Source organism: Amia ocellicauda, unplaced genomic scaffold (assembly GCF_036373705.1).
Source record: "Amia ocellicauda isolate fAmiCal2 unplaced genomic scaffold, fAmiCal2.hap1 HAP1_SCAFFOLD_161, whole genome shotgun sequence".
Classification (NCBI taxonomy): domain Eukaryota; kingdom Metazoa; phylum Chordata; class Actinopteri; order Amiiformes; family Amiidae; genus Amia; species Amia ocellicauda.
This window is the reverse complement of record NW_027102724.1, coordinates 116,028-136,644: the sequence shown is the minus strand read 5'-3', so window position 1 is coordinate 136,644 and position 20,617 is coordinate 116,028. Positions and strand designations below refer to the sequence as shown.

The window sequence follows — 20,617 nt, the reverse complement described above, 5'->3', positions numbered from 1 at the left end:
AATAACTAGCGCTTTTACAGTGATTTTTTTTTTTTTTTTATAGCGATGCTATGTTTGGTATTAAACAAGTCACAAACTACTCAGAACAGCGTTTATCCCCGCAAAAGATATATTTGGGTTTATTTTACAAAGCTTATAAATTATATAGGTTAAAAGTATTCTGAATGTTTTGATATCACACGCCATACCAACTGTTGTCTTCTACACCTTACGGTAGCAACAAATCTAACTACTGCTTTACTTTAACAATAATAATGACGGCGACCACGATGACAACAAGAACAACAACAACAAGAACAACAACAACAACATCATCATCATCATCATCATCAGATTTTAATTAAAAGTGGCTACACCAGCGTTTACAATTTCAACCTGTCGACGGACGGACGCTCTGAGTGCATCGATTGCGGGCACTCCAATGAAGAAAAGACACCCACCGCCTCCGGGGAACCACGAGGGCAAGAATGACGAAAAGGGCCAGCCCACAGTAGGCTGTTTCCGCCCGGTTTCGAACCGGGGACCTTTCGCGCGTTAGGCGAACGTGATAACCGCTACACTACGGAAACTGACACCGCTGCCTCTTGCTTCAAATGGTTACCGTTAAAGCCTGCTGGTAAAACGGGCTCAGGTGTTTCAGGTCGGCTAGGCTGTGAGATGGCGTCTGAAGTGCGGCGAAAGGATGCCATTTTCACTGACCTGTTTGGCATTGCTAAAGGGCACATCAGGACACTTCGGAAACTCTTTTAAAGGCAGGACGCCCTGCGCTCTGACAGTGCCTGCACTTAACCCAACAAGGTGATGCTGAATGGCTTGTTCAAACGTCTGGTGGTCTTCCTTCACCACCAGACTATCAGAGCTATTGTGCCTTCTACACCTTACGGTAGCAACAAATCTAACTACTGCTTTACTTTAACATTAATAATGACGGCGACTACGACGACAACAAGAATAACAACAACAACATCATCATCATGATTTTAATTAAAAGTGGCTACACCAGCGTTTACAATTTCAACCTGTCGATGGACGAACGCTCTGAGTGCACCGATTTCGGGACACTTCGGAAACTCTTTCAAAGGCAGGACGACCTGCGCTCTGACAGTGCCTGCGTTTAGCCCTACAAGGTGATGCTGAATGGCTTGTTCAAACGGCTGGTGGTCTTCCGTCACCACCAGACTATCAGAGCTATACTGCGCCTTCAACTACATAAGAGTAACAGCAATGTCGCCGATCCTGCTACGGTCGTATTGTAACGCAACAACATGTATCGATTTTAAAAGTGTCAGTTCCAGTGCCTCGCAAAGCTACCCTTCTGCGATCGTTTGTTCTCAAGGTCAGGATTTCTTGCCACTCCGAGGAAGAGAAAACGACGGCCGGCCTTGGAGCAGAGAGATGGCGACGGGTAACACGGCACTGGCACGCGTGCACCGCGGGTTGTTTCCACCCGGTTTCGAACCAGGGACCTTTCGCGTGTGAGGCGAACGTGATAGCCACTACACTACGGAAACCGACCCGTCCTGGTGTTTCAAATGGCTCCCATCGAAGCCGGCTGGTAAAACGCGTACAGGGGTTTCCCGTGGGCCAGCCTGTGAGATAAAGGTTTCTATTTTCACTGACCTATTTTGCATTGCTCAAGGGCACATCAGGACACTTTGGAAACTCTTTCAAAGGAAGAACGCCCTGAGCTATGACAAGACTTACACTTACCCCAACAAGGTGATGTTCAATGGCTTGTTCAAACAGCTGCTGCTCGTCTTGTGCCACCATCAGACAATCACAAAGCTATTGTGCCTTCTACACCTTACGGTAGCAACAAATCTAACTACTGCTTTACTTTAACAATAATAATGACGGCGACCACGACGACAACAAGAAAAACAAGAACAACAACAACAACAAGAACAAGAACAACAACATCATCATCATCATCATCATATTTCAATTAAAAGTGGCTACACCAGCGTTTACAATTTCAACCTGTCGACGGACGGACGCTCTGAGTGCACCGATTTCGGGACACTTAGGAAACTCTATCAAAGGCAGGTCGCCCTGCGCTCTGACAGTGCCTGCACTTAGCCCAACAAGGTGATGCTGAATGGCTTGTTCAAACGGCTGGAGGTCCTCCGTCACCACCAGACTATCAGAGCTATACTGCGCCTTCGACTACATAAGAGTAACAGCAATGTCGCTGATCCTGCTACGGTCGTATTGTAACAGCTACAACATGTATCGATTTTAAAAGTGTGAGTTCCAGCGCCTCGCAAAGCTACCCTTCTGCGATCGTTTGTTCTCAAGGTCAGGATTTCTTGCCACTCCGAGGAAGAGAAAACGACGGCCGGCCTTGGGGCAGAGAGATGGCGACGGGTAACATGGCACTGGCACGTGTGCACCGCGGGTTGTTTCCGCCCGGTTTCGAACCGGGGACCTTTCGCGTGTGAGGCAAACGTGATAGCCACTACACTACGGAAAACGACCCGTCCTGGCGTTTCGAATGCCTCCCATCGAAGCAGGCTGATAAAACGCGCACAGGCGTTTCCCGTGGGCCAGCCTGTGAGATAAAGGTTTCTATTTTCACTGACCTATTTTGCATTGCTAAAGGGCACATCAGGACACTTCGGAAACTCTTTCAAAGGCAGGACGCCCTGCGCTCTGACAGTGCCTGCACTTAACCCAACAAGGTGATGCTGAATGGCTTGTTCAAACGGCTGGTGGTCTTCCGTCTCCACCAGACTATGAGAGCTATACTGCGCCTTCAACTACATAAGAGTAGATAGTAGGGTTTTTTGGGCGCGGCCTATTTTGTTATGACGTATGCCCTAAGCTTATTAATATTCCTACGTCATAATTGGGGGGCGTGATTTTAGGTAGAGTTATTTCCTTAATTATTCCTACGTCATATCCGTCAGAAAGTGTGCACCCATAAAACCCTGAACAACAAGGCCACCCATAAATACCCCCACCCCTCTGAAGGCAACGCCCCGAAACTCTCCTCTCTATTTAAGAACCCGCGCTTCTTTTAGGCAATACCTCTTTAATTCTCAGCTTCTGAAACATCCCGCTTCTTCAACATGTCCAGCGACATCAACATGAAACCCCGCAAGAAACAATCCCGGGCAAGGGTTCCTGTACTCACCAATTTGAAGATTGAACGCTCCTGGGTGTTGTTCTGGGGGGCTCGACGGGGTTACCGCTTTAAAAGGGATCCCAGCTATGTTGGAGTGGAGCTTCTTGCTTTGGGAGAGAAGGAGGGTACGTTGGAACCTTTTGAGACGGTAATTGAATACTCTTATGAGGACTGGTTGAAGGTGATGGCCTGGAGAGATCTGGGGCTTGTGGATAAGACTCTAGAAGGCTTGCAAGAGGGTCCAAGAGAATGCGAAATGGAGTCTCCGACTCAGGGTTTTGAAAGGTGTGAATGGGAAAGCTTGCAGAACTACGACAGACGACGTGTGGGGTTTTGGAGGGGGGTCTGACGGCTCAGGGGCTACTCTCTTCTAAGAGGGCGGTGTGTCGTGACGTAGTGAAGAGATAGGATAAAAGGTGCAACAATTCATTCATGGTTTAAAATTAAAGAGAATGTCTTACCCGAAAGCTGCGGACGTCGACAGGCTCTACAGGCCTCTTCAAACCCGGGATCACCCCTGGTTCTATTCCCCAGATTTTGTATACACTCTGGAACCCTTTGACTGTGGTTACTCTCCAAGACCTCAGACCCCGGTCCCTCAGGACGAAACAACATGCGGTGCGATGGATGTCCAAATGAGTCTCGGGGATCCCCAGCCTCTGGAGCTCATGGAGGGCCTCGATTTTGCCGAACTGTCTACCGTCTGTGCGTCTCAGGAGGGGGTCAGTCCAATGGATGGAGAAACACCCCACAAACCACCAGGCGACCCAATGAGCATCGGACTGTCCCGGGGGCGTGATGAAGACGCAGGATTTTTGCCCGGGGTATGTGACCAAGTAAGCAGAGTGGTTAAAAGCACCCTGGTGTATATTCTGAGTGCTCTCATCGACCGAGCTCTGAAAGAAGTCTGTCGGGGGTGTGAAGTGAATCACCCCAGTCAGTTGAGACACAGTTGTTTGTTTGAACCAGACCGTTACTATTTCCTGTTCTATTTCAACGTGTTTTACAGAAGACTGAACAAACCGTGGCTGAAACCGGCACTAATCAAGGCGCTCTCTTACTCCCACATACATGTCACTGTGGGACAAGTCCAGAAAATCATAGATGAGATTTTGCTGGAGCTGAAAAAGGAGCCGTTTATAATAGAGAAACTTGGGCAGCTGCTCAATGACCTGGATGAGCCGAGTAGAAAAACCGCTGGCAAGCTAAAAGCTTATTTCTTCCGTAAAGAAGTTAAAGCTGGGGGCAGCGACGAAGAATTCGACATCTACGCCACTGATTCAGACTCTGACCTGAACTAAGGGACTTTGAACATGGGGAATGTTCTGGACTGCTTCTGCAACTGGTTCTGTCATCAACACTCAGCAGCTAACCTGAGAGCGCTATTACACCATGTGCTTGACAGAAAAGTAGCCAATGCGAGCCTTTTCTCTACAGATTTAACCATCGATGAGGATCAACTTTCAAACCTGGAAAAGTGAATGGCTGCTGTAACAAAGACCGGGGGGTACGAACACTGGGATGAAGGGCTCAAGGGGGCCAAGAATGATATTAGGCCATTTCATCAACATCTGTATGACCTTTTACTGAGCATGTTTAATACACCTCTGTTTACTTTTAAAATAGGTCATATTGTTGTTTTATTTACATATGTAACTGAGGTGTGTGCCTACAAGATAAAGAAACAGGTATATTTGTTGATATAGATCAAGTAACCAATCATCTGATTTATTTTTGTCTGGACCGTAGAAAAAATTGTTGTGTATGTTATACTTTTCTCAAATGTCTAAAAAGTGGTATCTGCTCTCCTGAAGTTGAATAAAAAACCTTGTATAAAAACTTTGCGCATAGTGTGGGTCTGTGTGGTTATTTGACAGAATGACTCGGCAAGCTCCCCAAATGCAGGAACTATACTACAACCCAGCCAAGATTGGGGGTTTGGCGGGTAAGAAGGGTTTTCAAAGAGGACTCGCTGAGGCCGGAGTGAAGGTTAATGATGTGGTTGTTTCAGAATGGTTACGGGAACAAGACGCCTATACCTTACATAAACCTCTCAGGATTAACTTTAAAAGAAACCGCGTATATACAACTGACATAGATTCACAATGGCAAATGGATCTAGTCGATATGTCAAATTTATCAAAACATAACAATGGTCACAAATTGATGTTGATGTGTATCGATGTGTTATCAAAATATGCCTGGGCTCGCATTCTACATAATAAAACAGGTCGGGCGGTGACAAGGGCCTTTGAGGATATATTGTCCCAGGGTCGATGTCCTAAAAAACTGCAGACTGATAAAGGAAAAGAGTTTCTCAACAGAGAATTTCAGAATCTACTGAAGAGACACAAAATACATCATTTCACCACCGGTAATGAGCTTAGGGCATCGGTAGTGGAGAGGTTTAACCGCACCATAAAGACCAAAATGTGGAGATATTTTACAGCGGTCAACACGTTCAAGTATTTTGATAAAGTTCAAGATTTTATCGATGCTTACAACCAAGGGTATCACACCAGTATTAAAATGAAGCCTTTAGATGTTGATCAAAGTAATTCTTTTAAGGTCTATAAAAAATTATACCGACCATTTATTAAGAAGGGAAAAACTACTTATTAGTTCAACATCGGTGATGTGGTTCGCGTTTCAAAGCTAAGGAGTACTTTTGCCAAAGGTTATGAACAAACATTTTCTGACGAATATTTTACAGTTACCGAACAGTTGGCTAGAGACCCCCCCGTGTACCGGTTAAAAGACTATGACAGGGAGGATATAGAAGGAACGTTTTACGAAGCCGAGTTACAAAAAATTATTGTGGGTAAAGACAGTGTATACAGAGTTGAAAAGATATTAGCTGAAAAAACCCAGAACCGGAAAAAATATGTGTTGATGAAATGGCTTGGATGGCCTGAAAAGTTCAATAGTTGGGTCCCGGAACAACAGGTTTGCGATATTCAATCCTTATAACAACATGCCCGCGGGTGTGTTGGGGGCATTACTTTCGATTCTCAAGATGGAATCAGGAGGCTTCTACGTGACTCTACCCAGTAATGCCTCTCTCGATATATATCCTAAAAATGAAATATCCAGTTACACGGTACAATTTGGAAAATCTATAGATCTAAGGGGGTCGTGGGAAGTGGGGTTGGCGGAAATACAGTATCCTTACACTTGGGCTGTTTTACAAGATAAGGATGCCACCTTCGCCATTTTTGATGATGTTAAAAAGAGTCAATGGACATTCACGATACAAGGAGGTTATTATGACAATGTGGATAAAATATTAGATGAGATGCATAAACAGTTCTCAGAAGGCACCCCCAACATCAAGCTATATTACAACCCTATTAAAAACAGAGTGTACAAGGTGTCAAAACCAGGTATTAGCATTCAAACCAGCGGCCAACTGGGGCGTATATTTGGGTTCTATTCTGACACAGAGAGCAGGTTCTCAGAAGTGGTGGGGCGGCTTTTACACTCTTTATGTGTATACGGATATCATAACCCACCAGAGGGTCGGGGATAGTTATGTCCCCCTTTTGAGAAATGTACTTAATAAAGGTAAAAGCAATGACATGGTCACAATTACTTATGACAAACCACACTACGTACCAGTCTCAAAGACCCACTTTGACAACATCACGATCGAAGTAAAATCGGATCAGAATATCAACGTACCCTTCCGCTTCGGTAAAGTTAATGTCAAACTACATTTTCGACCCCTGAAACAGTTTGTACATTATTAAAATGGCTACCTCGAGGGGTTATGTAGATCCTAGCGCCTATGTGGATTATTACAAGATGCAAGATGGAACGGCTTGCCCGGTATTGTAGGAGCCCCCACAATGTATGGCGCCGGTCTAGGAGGACTCTTTCGTGGTCTCTTTAGAATGGCCATACCCCTGCTTAAGAGAGGCTTTGCTATAGCCAGACCCCACTTGAAATCAGCGGCTAAAAATATTGTTAGTGACGTGTTCACCAATGTTATGAACCGGGCAGCTAGCCATGAGCATCAGGAGGGTTCGGGTCTCATGGTAATGGCGAGGAGGGGGGTAAAAGAAGAAACAGCATGTGTCCACCAGGGGGCGACAAAGATCCGTGGCTAACAAAAAACGAAGAATCTCTCATTCTCCAACATATCGTGGAAACACTCGGAGAAGGAAGCAGCACAAGAAAAAACCTGCAAAAAGAAAGTCTCAAAGAAAGAAAAATAGAGCCTCAGGATACATCTTTTAAACATGTCTTTTGTCCACAGTCTATCGGAAGAATGCGTCAAATCAGAACTGGATCTGTTTACAGTTCCATACACTCAAACGAGTATAGATAAGATCATATATGTAGAGATTCCCCCTCTTTCTGCAATTTCAGACACGGCCCCTCTGGAGTTTTTTATAGCTGGCAATGGCGAGGATTATATTGATTTGAATAACACATTTATTTTAATGAACTGTAAAGTGACTGATGAGGATGGCGATGCAATCGAGAAGACGACCAACGCTGGGGTCATCAATTACCCGGTGGCCACCATGTTTTCACAGGTGGATGTGACCCTGGGAGATCGGCTCATTAGTCAAAGCAGCAATACTTACCCCTATAGAGCCATGATGGAGTGTATACTTAATTATAGTGAGGAGACCCTAAGCAAACAGTTCAACCCCGGCCTTTTCTTCAAAGACATCCCGGAAGCTATGGACGACAAGGATCCAGAGGGACTCAATAAGGGTTTGCAAGAAAGAACGGCCTTTTCAACAGAAGGGAGGACCTTTGAGCTAATGGGGCATATCCATGCAGACATATTTTTCCAAGAAAATCTCATGCTCAACGGGGTAGACATTAAAATTAAAATGATCCGTAGTAAAAGTGCTTTTTGTCTGATGACCCCTGATACTGAAAAATATAAACTGACCATATTATCGGCCTCGCTGTTTGTGAAAAAAGTGTCCGTCTCCCCGGCGGTTAAACTAGGACACGCGCAGGCGTTAATGACGGCAAACGCCAAGTACCCGATCGAAAGAGTCTATATGAAAGTCCACAGTATCCCCGCAGGGACACGGGTGATGAACCAGGAAAATCTGTTTCTAGGACAGCTCCCAAAACAGGTTATTATAGGTCTCGTGGATAATGATGCATTTACCGGGGTTTACAACAAGAACCCCTTTAACTTTAAACATTATAACGCGGAATTTATAGCGTTGTACGTCGATGGTGTGCAGGTTCCATCCAGACCTTTTCAACCTGACTTTGAAAACGGCAATGTGGTTCGTGAATATGACAGTCTAGTACTGGCTACGGGTCGCCATCTCAAGGATCAAACTCCCGGCTGATCGATCGCCGGGAATACTGCAGCGGTTACACCCTGTACGGTTTCAACCTGACCCCTGACGAAGAGTGTGGACAACATTTTTCACTGATGAAGACGGGCAATATGCGTTTGGAGATGCGTTTCAAGCAGCCTCTACCACGCACTGTAAATATGGTCGTGTATGCAGTGTTTGACAACATTATTGAGGTGAATCAGAGGAGAAACGTTATGTATGATTATTATTAAAATGAACACCAGAGAGCTCAACCACATCATGAATGCCCTGGCCAGCTCACGGAAACTGTTTCAAGGAGTCTACGCCTGCGATCAGCTGCCTAAATTTAAGATCAAGAATTTACCTGCAATGTACATAATCAACACACACCCTAAAAATATGCCCGGAGAACATTGGCTGGCTATTTATCTAAGGGAGGACCACCGTGGTGAATTTTTTGATTCCTATGCAAACCCCCCGGATTTCAGACCTTTCCCTCGGAAGATCAATAACTTTCTGCTCAACAACTGTCAAGAAACCATTTACAGCGGTCGTCAAGTACAAAGTCTTCAGACCTTCACTTGTGGTAAACACTGTGTGTTTTTCTTATTTCATAGATCTAAAGGAAGGTCATACCCCGATATTATGGCCTTGTACAGTGAGGATTTAGGCCAAAATGATAAAAAAGTGGCAGAGTTTTTCAGGACACTGTGGACCCCCCCTTATAACACAATGACTTACGACCCTAGCCAGCCGTGTATACAGATGGGGTGTTCTTGTGAGGATTTTAAAAGATGTCATGCGTGTTAAGGTGAAAAAATAATGAAAACAGCCTTTGAATCATTAGTTTTGTTTTTATTCAACACAATTCTTATACAAAGCAGGGGTTATGGTATAAATAAATGTACAACATTTGAAAAATAAAAAATAAAAATAAAAAATTGTTTGTCGGGTCATTATTTACAGGGGAGACAAATAAAAACATGAGATTAATAAGCTTCCCAACAATGGATAGATCCTGAGGATGGTCGCTCAGCATGGTCAGAGTAATGAGATATCGGAGTCAGATCAGGCTCCACCTCTTTACACAGACGGATTTTTTGTCGCGTTTCCTGGTTAGGAACTGTTGATTGGGGCATGTTCAGACAGGCCATCGCCTGTAGGAAAGCATTCCAGCCTACAGGTCGGCGACTATCGGGTACCTTATTAGTGCTAGTGACACTCTTCAACAAATCGAACATGTGTGAACCTTTGATCAGTTGTCCTTTAAAAACAAATTCACCCTGTTCATTCCAAGCCGTTACCCGCAGTTTCTGAACCATTTTGTGCAGGATATATTGTGCATGTCTTTTGCTTCTGGCCGGCATGTTTCTCAAAACATCCGTTACAACATCTCCCTCTGAACTCTCTACAGGTTCGGTCACCGCAACATCTTTATCAACCGTTCCCCCCGCATCAGCCCCAGAACCATTTTCTTGAGAGGCCATGGTTAAAGTTAAAATGTTTTGATCTTTTTCACCCTGTCTAACCAGACGGAGGTAGCGCTGTAACGTGTTGGCATACAACTGGGCTTTGGAATACTGATTTAAATCGGCCCTGGCCTGTATAGCTTTCATTTCAGAGTCCAGGTTGTTTTCGGCCGTTTGTCTAATGGGCTCTGGCCCGACAACATTTTTTCTCAGTTTCTCAAGCTGCTCCTGAGGGATCAAAAACATTTTCTGAGCATATTCCATTATTAACCCACTCTGGAAGCTAGAAGACTGGTTAGGAAAGGCACGGCTATGCTCAACAGCGGTCCTATAAAACCCCCAGTTTGATTAATCTTCTTTCTTTTTCTTTTAATAGAATACTTCTTATTAGCGATGATCTTGATAACCGCTTTTTGTTTTTTGAGTTTAGAATGTTGAGAAGGGGTTAGGGGTATATTACCGCGTAAGATGTTAAAAGCTATTTCACACAGGGTCTCGATCAAATCCGAGGGGGCCCCTGCCAGCACAGCTTTCCTATGGCGCGGGCTCCTCTCAAATAACATTTGCAAAAGCGGCAGATTTCTTTTAATCCGAACAGACATTCTTATTTATTTCCTTTTCTTTAGCACATAGACTGCCGGCCAATCGTGCGGGCACAAACCTGTTCTTAGGCGAAAGTCTTCTGGGGTTTGTGCATTTAATTCCGCAATCAAGTACCCGTAGGGTTTTTTGGTGGCATCCTCAAATGCCTCCAAAAAGAACTTGGTCTGGTTAGGGTACATTTGACGAGCCAAGACGGTGACCTGTAGTTTATCTCTGGGGTTTTTAAAAATAATTATATAATTGGCATATAAATTAATAGTGCGGCTTTTTTTACCTTGAAAAAATAGATTTTGAACTAAATAAATAATACTTAAATTCCTATGATGAGTGTACTTTGTGAAAGCTTTTTCCACTTCACTGTTGTCACCGGCCTGCTCCATCAGGTCATCAAGGATCACTAGGTTAGTATTACCGGGCGGGAACAAGTCATCGCCACACAACGAGGCGGGGAGACCTTGCACAAATTACAGATTATTTTTTTTCGAAGCCAAATCATCGTAGAGAGGTTGCCAGCAAGAGAAACACCACACTATGTTGTCAAGAGCTTGGGACACGGTTGCGTCCACATCTTCTATGATGTTCTTTATAAGATAGCTCTTCCCCGAATTGGAGGGACCGGCTATAATACAGGAGAAAGGGTGTTGAAGTCTGTTTTCAAAACCACCGCTAATATCCATAAGGCAGAGTGGTATAATCAGTCTTCAACACTCTTTTATTGTACACCACCCTGAACCGTTTGTTTAGTGATCTATTTTCCAACGTGTACCCCTTTTTATTGCGATAGATCTGATTTCCGGCTGTAATAATCTCACGAGGAGGCGCGTCTTTCTCGGTTACAAAACTTTCTACCAGGGTCGTCAGAGACTTGATGTTAATGAGCTTGTTGTTACAATGGTTCAGAGTGAAACCCTTAACTTTCATACAGGTCTTACCCGCAGCCGTTCTGTATGCGTAAGTCTTAGGACCCCCTGAAACAAACTCCACTATGTGGTCCTGAGGATCTAGTTCGCTCGTTAACTCCCCAAGGTAGTCCCCGAGGGGAGGGACCCAATCCCCTGGCCTGGTGACAAAGATTACAGAGTCAGTATCATGATAGAGCGTGCGTTCCTGCAACTGATCCATTAAGTTGTACAGTTCAAGCCGGGCGTAAGCCGAGGTAAAAACCGCTATGAAAACATTAACGTTCCCCTGTTTGGTGGGGAAATCTTTAGGGGCCCTCCACTGGACCTGTGCCACGTGGTCATTTAAGAATTGAAAGTGTGATACTGCATGTTGTTTGGAAAACATAAATTCTATAAACTGTTCAGGGGTTTTAATCAAGGTTGTGTTTAGACGGTAATTTCTTTCCCCAAACTTACCCCACAGACTGTTTAAAATCAGTTTGGACATTTGTCTCTTGGCGGGGTTTACAGTTATGTTCCCCAGCTCTAGACGGATCCCTTCCTTTTCAAAATATTGCTAAACGTATCGCTCTTTGGCCGCGGAGTCAACACACCATGAGGGATAGCCCGATGCCTCCTGTTTCCCTTTCAGATGGGTCATAATGTAATCAGCAAAAAGAGTATCAGATTTTTCAGAAAAATGCCAAACCTCATACACCTTACCGACTCTGTAACCTTTCTCCACCGCCTTGTCAAGCTCAATGCTACACCAGACACCCGTCAGCGCTCTCTCTTCATCACTGTGCAGACAAGAGGTAGTTTGATTTTCAGTTTCCACACACGTTCTACACAGAGGGAACATCAATTTTCCCGAACACCTGTAAGGCAACACGGGTAAGAACAGCTCGCGAGGAGGGTACATGGTGACTTTGATCAAACCAAAGTAATGTCCGATTTCGAGTAAGTCACGTTAAACAATGGTTGGACGCCCCACCGGGTACATTTTGGTCTTGTTGACATAAGGGTACAGACTGGTGAAATCATAGTAATCTACTCTCTCACCCTCCTTTACCTCATAATGTAAACAGAGGGCATTGGTACGACCCCCAAATAACGCATCCCGGGGCTCAAGACGTTCAGGAAAGTCCAAGGTTTCCATAAACCGTTGTACCCCCGCTTCCTGTTGCTTCAGGGTCGTCCACTCGTGTTCCCAAATCACCAGCACGTTCAAACCATAGGTGTTTTTTAAAGTTTCAATTCGTTCCTGGAAATCATAGTACATATCACTGCAGAGTTTTTGTGTTACGGGGTTAAAGGTGTTTGGGTCGAAGCACTGAGGACAGCCATGGTAAATACAACCTGCAAACTCATAAGCGGTACGCCGCCCGGACACGTCGCTAAAACCGTCTAAGTAGTAAGGCCCCATTTTGACTTCCCCTTGATTTAAAGCATGTCTGATGAAGATGTTATCCCGGGCACTCAGGTATTCCAGCCACTGTATGGAGACAGTCGAAAAGTTCTTTTGTCTAGCACGATAGTTGTCAGAAGTGGTGACCGCTATAGTGTTTTTCTGCAAGAAATCGGACCGATACATTTTCATGCAGAGAGACGCTATGGTCACACTTTGCAAAGGGTCGAGACCCGATGTGTTGATAACCTCGGCGCGGAAACGCACACAGGCTTCTTTAAGGATCACCACATCATTTTTACAATAAGCAGCCATCTCTTCTCGGTCATCAAAAACACCTCCCTTAACCGTATTGTACCATTTAAAGAATTCCTCCCTCTCATGAGACATCATAGTATCAACCCCATAATAAGTGGCGGGCAGGTAGGACCCTCGATAATTTTGAGTGTCCATAGTATTAAAAAAATGGCAGAACCAACCTTTCTTCTGAGCCTCAAAACCCAGAGCCTTAGGCAAAGCGCTCAATTTCATGGGGATGAAATTTAACGAGTCTATGTAACGTTAGTTGAAAGCTTCGTCGGTGAAACACATGATCTTGCTACCCTGAGCTATTATTTTTGGGGTCACCCCATTTTCCACCAGATACTTCATCAAAATGTAAGAATCATAACCCTTAGCATTGTGGGCAATAAATGTGTAATTGAGGTATTTTGGACCGCGATACCGCGTAAAGAAATCCCTGACACAACTCTCACCGCTAGCTGACCACTCACGATCCAACATGTCAATACAGAGTATATAATTAGCAACGTGGACCCCGTTTTCTTGCCGGCATTCAAAAGCAAAAAAGACATACCGGTTGTGCGGCGGCTCCTTTTTAACCGGCTGAATAAAGCACTGGTGTTCGGACCCCGGGGTTAAATCAGCATTACAGATCCTGCATCTCGGCTCCAGACATTTGTGTGGTTTAACCTCATGAAAACGGTACTGGAGGCAACACTGCGGGCAATATTTAGTTTGATCACAATAACTCCGTTTTTTAACCCCCTCAGCAGCGGCCCTCTGTACCTTATGCTCGGAAAAACAGAACGCTGAGAGACAAATCCTTAAGCAATCTTTACATCGGATGGTAGGGGCCAAACCCTTACGACATTGCGGATTGAAACAGACGTTACAGTAACCGTCACATCGGTGCTTAAGCTTATCATTGAAGGCCTTATAACACCAATGACCAACATACGAACAACCCAAAAAAGCCGTCAAACTCTTTATTCCAAAGTAATGACTATCACTTAGGAAGAGAAACAGTGTCTGTGTATGGGTTTCAGGATGTGTCTGAAATTTCACAAATACTTCCTTTACCTCACAACGGTACCACACAACAATTTTTAAAGACAACAACTCCTCAAACTTGGTGATGTCTGAAAAGGCAACCATCTGTTGAGAGTTTAAGCCGGCCCTCTGATGAAGCATTAAAGCTTCTTGCAGAGCTTGGGGTTCAGGCATGTCGGGGGTGAGTAGTTTTATTAAACTGTAAGCAAAACAGAGCTTATTGTCCCCACTGGAACTCACCACTAATTGCCTGAGCTTGGTCCTAATTATGTCGTTCTTCAAGCATTTCGACAGTCTTCTAAGCGCCCCACCCTCAGGGTTACGAACCACATTCATTACCAGAGACAGACTTTCATCAGCTAAGATGGCTGCGTTACTTTGCAATAACGCTTCGATTTTAGCCAGACGTCTAAATTATCTCCACTCAGCATTACAGATAGGTTGCTAAACAAATCATCCCCTCTGAGTTCTAACTGTACAACATCTCGAGGTCTGACCCTTTCAGCAACCTGTTCAAGCATTTTCTGCAAGGCCTCGTGTATGTTGACAAATATTTCTGCATAATTGTCACAATTTAAAAGTTCTGCAAAATTAAAACGCTGAATCATTTCAAAATTGTTATAGGCCGGTCTATCTATAATCACGGGATCACTGGTACTCTTGGACACATCATCATTTTGAACAAAGCCTTCACCCCCTACATTCTCACAGAGCATGTCCTCCACAGCCTTATCAGTCTCAGAATCCTCCACATTCCGAACACCCCCACTGCTGACATCTACAAAACCCCCTTTTTGAGGAGGCTCATTTAAAGCCTGTAAAAGTCCTTCAAAGATATCCAACCGGTTAATGTCAAGACCCTCCTCTATAGTGATGGCTGCTTCTGCCGCCATCCTGTGTTCTAATTGTCTCAAATCATTTATAATAGGGGCAGAATTTGGTCGGGGTAGCTCCTCCAAAGCCTCCACCATTTCAAACAAATCGGGGTGAACTAGGGGGTGAACCTCTATAAGCGCTACCGGTGGGAGGTGGTTATTTAGATCATTGAACATCTGTAACAGGTCGGGGTTCACCGGTAAGTCTGTTAATTCACATTCTATCGGTGGTAATTGGGGGTTATTTAAATAATTTATCATTTGTAATAGTTCCAGGTTCATTGGGACATCAGAGGAGTTCACAACAGGGCCGGGGATGTTCTCTCGGGAAGGTCTTTTTGGGGCCCTAGCTTGTTCATAATCCTTTAGTTTGTGAGTTCTTTTACCAAGTCAGGACATTTTTTAATTTATTTTTTATTTTTCCAACAACCCACAATAGTAAGGCGTTTTGTGTCTATTAAAACATTAAATACGGTACAATTCGTTAGTAAGGGTATTAATAAGGGTGTTTTGGCTCTCTATCACCAGGTTTTGCCCCACTAACACAAGTCTTTGATTTTGTAACAAAGTATGTAGCAACTCATGCCGACCTTCAGGATGTAGCTCCGGGGGCTGGTGGCCTGGCTCAGCTTCAAAGGATGGTCGCTCCGGTAAATCTCGGTCGAAGGAGGCAGGGAGCGAGCGTATACTCATGGACGGAGACCAAGAAGGCCTTTGCGGTGACACCCTGGCCAAGCGCGGGGTACTGTTCCGCGTTTCTGTAGCCAAGAAACGGGTCTGGGGGGACGATGTTGAAACCAGGCCGTCGTTGGGTGGTGTGTCAGCCCTGACTGACGGCGACCCCTGAGGTTGTTGGATGCCTGTATTTGTTCCGCCCGACAATGCGGCGGGCTGAATCTGGGGTGTTGAATTACCCCCAGAAGGCTGTGGCCTGAGTAGATGTTGGGGGGTCTCCAAGACCACCGTGGGGGATCCTCTCGGTGATCTCACCGGGAAAGATGTTTGATCCCACTTAGACGGGGTAATTGTCCTCAATAGCTCATTCACAGAATGACTATCCCAAGAGTCTTGGGAAGAATAAAAATATACATTACATTTACATCTTTAAACGGCGACAGAAATCAAACTTAAAACAACATGTCCAGGACATTCAAAACCTTTAGCTTTTTTAGACCTTTGAAAATAGCCTTAGACATTCACTACGACGCCTTATTATTTACAGACAATATATTTATTAGGACTTGATAATAAATTTAAAACAGAGAAGCCGCTGTAAATAAACTGTTTCTTAAATGTTTCTTTAAAAACTGTAATATTGTTAATAAAACACACACACACACAACAACATTTCATTTTTAAACGAACCTTCCAAGTGTAAACGCTTCCTGATCCCGGGACTTCCTGTTTCACAAACGTTTTCACGATCTGTTTAAATATTAAATACAATGAACACCTTCAAGCCTTTTCCTACAACCACTTTAAAACAGAAGTATAATAGCGGGAGATAAGCCAAACAACTTACTAAACCCTTTCGGACGGCTTTACTTCCTAACCAGACGGTACGGCAATCGGTCATTTCTAAACACGTTCCCCAGAAACAAGCCTAGACCTGTCCGGACTTCTAAAGATCTTTCCCAGAACCCCCCGCCCTACAGGAAACGGTCACCCATCGCTTAAATATTAGCCCTCAACGGGCAAACAAAGCCCTTTTAAAAACATTAAAGTTTGAAAGATCTTACTTACCTCCACAGAATAATCGTTTCTTATGTTTTTCGGCTGGTTTAGCTTTTTGCACCGCTGTGAAGGTAAGAGACATGTTTAACCTTTAACCACACCGCTTTATAAAAAGCTTTAACCTCTTACAGGCTGCAGATATATACTCACAGCTATCAGATACCGGGGCTGACGGCCTTTCAGATTCTTGAAAGGTTACGGTTCTCGAAGGTAAAACGAAACAAGCCCTCGATGTGGAAGGCCTTTCGTTGTCTCGAACCACGTTTCTTAATACTGTTAGACAGGATAATTTTTTTAAATTAACAAAACTGGACTCAAACATCTTACAGAAACGTTATACAAACAAACAGGGGTTTAGTTCTTACCCGGTCGGCAGACAGCCTGTCTAGGGACAACCACTTCTCTTGGTCGATCCTCGGAGACATTAATCACAGGCCTTTCGATAGTTTCTGTGTAATTAAAGAGACCGGCATTAATATATATTAAAACGTTTTCATAACTCTAATGAGCCGCTTCAAAACCACACACACCCATGCATAAGAACCCATGAGCGCAAACACAAAAATCTTACCGTCGTTGTTCCAGATGATCTCCTCAGCGTTGGGAATTAACTCCTGTTGACTGGCTGAAAAATAATTTTACAGAACTTAAAACAGATGTTATAGCCTTATTTACAATACATGCACACAACACGCTCTGAGTCAATGAAAATAATCTGAAGACTTGCCTAAAAACTCGTTTAAATCGAATCGCTGATGTTGTTTCCGGACATTGTTGATCTTTAGTCTTAAATCGAAAGGTCAGTATGAGTCTGTCGAGCTGAAGACCAGACCTTCATACTTATACTGATGGCCACATGCCGGATCTGCTTGGAAGGCATTGTTCTGGTCTGGCCTTTGTGCCACCCTGTTACCAATTAACATATCAAAACCAACCAATAAAATGACACTGCATCAAATTTCAAATAGAAACCAAGATGGAGACGATCTCTCTCCTCTCTACTCTAAACTTTTATTAGAACCTTTTGGTCTCTCAAAAAAACATTTTTAAGCATCAAGACCTATAGTCAACAACCACTAAGAATATTTCAGGCCTTTATAAGCGCTAAAAAACAACCTGAGCCTAGAAAATAACTATAAAGATCAAAAATAACTAGCGCTTTTACAGTGATTTTTTTATTTATTTTTTATAGCGATGTTTTGTTTGGTATTAAACAAGTCACAAACTACTCAGAACAGCGTTTATCCCCGCAAAAGAGATATTTGGGTTTATTTTACAAAGCTTATAAATTATATAGGTTAAAAGTATTCTGAATGTTTTGATATCACACGCCATACCTACTGTTGTCTTCTACACCTTACGGTAGCAACAAATCTAACTACTGCTTTACTTTAACAATAATAATGACGGCGACCACGATGACAACAAGAACAACAACAACAAGAACAACAACAACAACATCATCATCATCATCATCATCAGATTTTAATTAAAAGTGGCTACACCAGCGTTTACAATTTCAACCTGTCGACGGACGGACGCTCTGAGTGCATCGATTGCGGGCACTCCAATGAAGAAAAGACACCCACCGCCTCCGGGGAACCACGAGGGCAAGCATGACGAAAAGGGCACAGTAGGCTGTTTCCGCCCGGTTTCGAACCGGGGACCTTTCGCGCGTTGGGCGAACGTGATAACCGCTACACTACGGAAACTGACACCGCTGCCTCTTGCTTCAAATGGTTACCGTTAAAGCCTGCTGGTAAAACGGGCTCAGGTGATTCAGGTCGGCTAGGCTGTGAGATGTCGTCTGAAGTGCGGCGAAAGGATGCCATTTTCACTGACCTGTTTGGCATTGCTAAAGGGCACATCAGGACACTTTGGAAACTCTTTCAAAGGAAGAACGCCCTGAGCTATGACAAGACTTACACTTACCCCAACAAGGTGATGCTCAATGGCTTGTTCAAACAGCTGCTGCTTGTCTTGTGCCACCATCAGACAATCACAGAGCTATTGTGCCTTCTGCACCTTACGGTAGCAACAAATCTAACTACTGCTTTACTTTAACAATAATAATGACGGCGACCACGATGACAACAAGAACAACAACAAGAACAACAACAACAACATCATCATCATCATCATCATCAGATTTTAATTAAAAGTGGCTACACCAGCGTTTACAATTTCAACCTGTCGACGGACGGACGCTCTGAGAGCACCGATTTCGGGCACTCCAATGAAGAAAAGCTACCCACCGCCTCCGGGGAACCACAAGGGCAAACAGGATGAAATGGACCGGCCCACAGCAGGCTGTTTCCGCCCGGTTTCGAACCGGGGACCTTTCGCGTGTTAGGCGAACGTGATAACCGCTACACTACGGAAACTGACACCGCCACGTCTTGCTTCAAACGGTTACCGTTGAAGCCTGCTGGTAAAACGGGCTCACGCATTTCAGGTCGGCTAGACTGTGAGATGGCGTCTGAAGTGCCGCGAAAGGATGCCATTTTCACAGACCTGTTTGGCATTGCTAAAGGGCACATCAGGACACTTTGGAAACTCTTTCAAAGGCAGGTCGCCCTGCGCTTTAAAAGGGATCCCAGCTATGTTGGAGTGGAGCTTTTTGCTTTGGGAGAGAAGGAGGGTACGTTGGAACCTTTTGAGACGGTAATTGAATACTCTTATGAGGACTGGTTGAAGGTGATGGCCTGGAGAGATCTGGGGCTTGTGGATAAGACTCTAGAAGGCTTGCAAGAGGGTCCAAGAGAATGCGAAATGGAGTCTCCGACTCAGGGTTTTGAAAGGTGTGAATGGGAAAGCTTGCAGAACTACGGTAGAGTGGTGAAGAGTCTATCTCAAACTACAGATCGTAAGGTTTTGTTTAGCAGTACCCTGATTACAAACCCTATTGAAGGGGGTGTGGAGGATCCAGAAAAACAGGTTACTGAAATTATGTTTGACGCCGTGGACTGGCCGTTCTTGAAAGAGGTCATAAACTGTATAAATGATGGTTTTGACATCTTGACCAAATGTTCGCAACTGGATTTGGTTAGAAGGAGAATATGCTGGATTATGGATTATATATCCCCCTTGAATGACGACGACGATGATAAAACCGACGACGTGTGGGGTTTTGGAGGGGGGTCTGACGGCTCAGGGGCTACTCTCTTCTAAGAGGGCGGTGTGTCGTGACGTAGTGAAGAGATAGGATAAAAGGCGCAACAATTCATTCATGGTTTAAAATTAAAGAGAATGTCTTACCCGAAAGCTGCGGACGTCGACAGGCTCTACAGGCCTCTTCAAACCCGGGATCACCCCTGGTTCTATTCCCCAGATTTTGTATACACTCTGGAACCCTCTGACTGCGGTTACCCTCCAAGACCTCAGACCCCGGTCCCTCAGGACGAAACAACATGCGGTGCGATGGATGTCCAAATGAGTCTCGGGGATCCCCAGCCTCTGGAGCTCATGGAGGGCCTCGATTTTGCCGAACTGTCTACCGTCTGTGCGTCTCAGGAGGGGGTCAGTCCAATGGATGTAGAAACACCCCACAAACCACCAGGCGACCCAATGAGCATCGGACTGTCCCAGGGGCGTGATGAAGACGCAGGATTTATGCCCGGGGTATGTGACCAAGTAAGCAGAGTGGTTAAAAGCACCCTGGTGTATATTCTGAGTGCTCTCATCGACCGAGCTCTGAAAGAAGTCTGTCGGGGGTGTGAAGTGAATCACCCCAGTCAGTTGAGACACAGTTGTTTGTTTGAACCAGACCGTTACTATTTCCTGTTCTATTTCAACGTGTTTTACAGAAGACTGAACAAACCGTGGCTGAAACCGGCACTAATCAAGGCGCTGTCTTACTCCCACATACATGTCACTGCGGGACAAGTC

The 20,617-nt window shown here is 44.6% G+C and overlaps 4 non-coding genes across 4 annotated transcripts; all 4 read right to left on the bottom strand.

Moving 5' to 3' along the window:
* Positions 1-496: 496 nt before the first annotated feature.
* On the bottom strand, positions 497-569 carry trnav-aac (transfer RNA valine (anticodon AAC)). Its single transcript has one exon. It is a non-coding gene; the product is annotated as a tRNA-Val (tRNA).
* Positions 570-1,438: 869 nt separating this feature from the next.
* On the bottom strand, positions 1,439-1,511 carry trnav-cac (transfer RNA valine (anticodon CAC)). Its single transcript has one exon. It is a non-coding gene; the product is annotated as a tRNA-Val (tRNA).
* A 16,857-nt stretch (positions 1,512-18,368) lies between these two features.
* Positions 18,369-18,441, bottom strand: trnav-aac (transfer RNA valine (anticodon AAC)). Its single transcript has one exon. It is a non-coding gene; the product is annotated as a tRNA-Val (tRNA).
* A 599-nt stretch (positions 18,442-19,040) lies between these two features.
* trnav-aac (transfer RNA valine (anticodon AAC)) lies at positions 19,041-19,113 on the bottom strand. The gene has a single exon. It is a non-coding gene; the product is annotated as a tRNA-Val (tRNA).
* Between the last annotated feature and the right edge of the window lie 1,504 nt (positions 19,114-20,617).